Below are 2,377 nucleotides of genomic sequence, written 5' to 3' on the forward strand. Positions count from 1 at the left end.
TTCAGCCGCATTACTCATCGAAAACGATTATAAACAATGAAAAAAATCCGCAATCCTAAATCTAGTCTTCTTTGAATTCATCAAAGAAACATCTGAGATTTTTCAAAATTAATTAATGTGCGAAATTTAATTTAATTGTTGGACAAGCTTGTTTATGCATCACTGTAGATTAGATGTCAATTTGACAGCGCATTGTGGTGCGAAATTGACACCTACTATTGAAAACAAGCTTCGTCAAAGCATGGTTATCCCGGAATAGTTCACAGAAACGAAATCAATTTTTGAACTAATTGTTACTTTTTGTAAAACATGGTTTTTGAAGAATCTTCGGGCTGGAAAGCTACATTCGTCTCGCTTTTAGATGTCGTGATATGTTAGTTACGGAAATGCTAAAAAACTGTTTCATAATGGTATATGTGGTTTGCAATAAGTGATTGAAAAAGTTCGTCCCGAAGTCGTTACGCCAAAGGAAACAAGTATGTTCATCCTAAGGAGCCTGTGCAAAACAGGATATTTTGAATCAACGAATCATCCAAAACAGATTAAAAGCTCAGAAAGATAAGTTTGTACTCCATGATTTCTGAGAAGTGAAGTCGTCAGTTTATCGATTTTGTTGCTTTTAGTGCGTAATTTCGGTATCATGCTAGCGAACTACCATAGCATCAGCGCAGGAGCCGCGTTCGAACGCGTTATGATGTAAAGACGCTCAAATACTGAAGAGTCTATCCTCATCAAGCAAGTAAGTAGCCTTTTCGGTAAGCATGATGCAGTGCATGAGCAGTTTTTTTTATTACAGATAGTGGTTGTGCGTGGTCTTGATGCGCTTCAGAATGTATGTTTGATGCGTGTGAGTACAAATAAAATACATTTCTCCGGTTAAAAAGAATTAACGATAGAATATATTTTCCGTATAGTTTACATTGAAAATTACGGGAAGGTTTATGTGGAAAAACAGAGTTTAATTATCTTGATTGACTTGTCCGAACCACAGGGACTTAAAGATTGCTCAGATCGCTAATATTTTAAGAAACTCGATTGGTTTCCTCCGTTCTTTAGTCAGAGAGTTTAATCTATGAAACTTTGTCTTTTCGAATAGATATTGTATTTCCGTATAGTTTACATTGAAAATTACGAGAAGGTTAATGTTGAAAAACAGAGATTAATTATCTTGATTGACTGGTCCGAACTACAGCGACTTAAAGTTTGTTCAGATCGCTAATATTCTAAGAAATTCGATTGGTTTCTTCCGTTCTTTAGTCAGAGTTTAATCTATGAAACTTTGTCTTTTAGAAGAGATATTGTGATTCAAAAATTGGGACAGGTATTAGAAATATCTTTCAATGTATTTGATTTCATGCATAGGCAGTGCATTGTATCCAAAATTGGTTTGTATGATATAATTTTATAGCGATACGTGGTTTCAGGTGCTTGTTCACATTGCAAAATTATTTCTTTTATTTTACCCATCCTCTATGATAGATTTTCTCGGCAAAAGGTACGGCGATGCGCAGATCCAGGCATTAAAAGTAGAAAGTATTGCCATGTAAGTAAATTTGAATGTAAGTTAAAAAGCTATTTTATTGACTTTATCCGTAGGGATGGAGTTTTATCTATGAAAAACACCTATGAAGCAGATCTAACATAAATGGAAATAAATTGAATGAGTCTTAAATCAATGCTGTGATCAAGTACGTGTACAGTCACACATTTTTAAATTCTCTAACAAAATAGCTAGTACTGGCTACCGCGAGTCGTCTGTGGATTGTGGATATGTCTTACAATATCTCAACATATATTGTGCCAAAAAATATTCAATAAAATGTGAATTGCAGAGCAGTGTGTTTGGCGATAAGATATCCTGACATCAGAGAAGGAATGTTCTTTGTTTATTCGTTTAAAGATGTGAGTTGTAGTTAAACCAATATATTGATAGGTGACGAGCGTCATCTAACATACTTCTTCTTCTTCTTGGCCCGCTCATAGTTGAGCACGTCGTTCTGACATGGCCAGGTTACCAATCCGTTTCCAAGAAACTCGGTCCAGGACTACGCTCCTCCACCCCCGGCTGCACCCAATCTCCGACAGGTCCTGCTCCACTTGATCCAGCCACCGAACTCGCTGCGCTCCTCTGCGCCTCGTGCCGCACGGGTCGCTGGCGAGCACCTTCTTGGTGGGGCATGAGTCCGGCATCCTCATGACATGCCCCAACCACCGAATTCTGCCGGCCTTCGCCACCGTCAGGATGTCCGGCTCGCCATACAGCTCAGCTAGCTCGTGGTTCATTCTCCTTCTCCACACGCCCTGCTCACATATACCGCCAAAGATAGTCCGCAGCACCCGCCGCTCGAAAATGGCGAGAGCGTTGGCGTCCTCCGCT

At 39.1% G+C, this 2,377-nt stretch overlaps 1 long non-coding RNA gene across 1 annotated transcript; it reads left to right on the forward strand.

Moving 5' to 3' along the window:
- The first annotated feature begins 257 nt into the window (after positions 1-257).
- LOC128731636 (uncharacterized) lies at positions 258-1,864 on the forward strand. Its single transcript, XR_008411689.1, has 4 exons — positions 258-739; positions 797-847; positions 1,480-1,543; positions 1,597-1,864. It is a non-coding gene; the product is annotated as an uncharacterized LOC128731636 (long non-coding RNA).
- Positions 1,865-2,377: the final 513 nt, after the last annotated feature.

Source organism: Anopheles nili, chromosome 2, assembly GCF_943737925.1.
Source record: "Anopheles nili chromosome 2, idAnoNiliSN_F5_01, whole genome shotgun sequence".
NCBI classification, from domain to species: domain Eukaryota; kingdom Metazoa; phylum Arthropoda; class Insecta; order Diptera; family Culicidae; genus Anopheles; species Anopheles nili.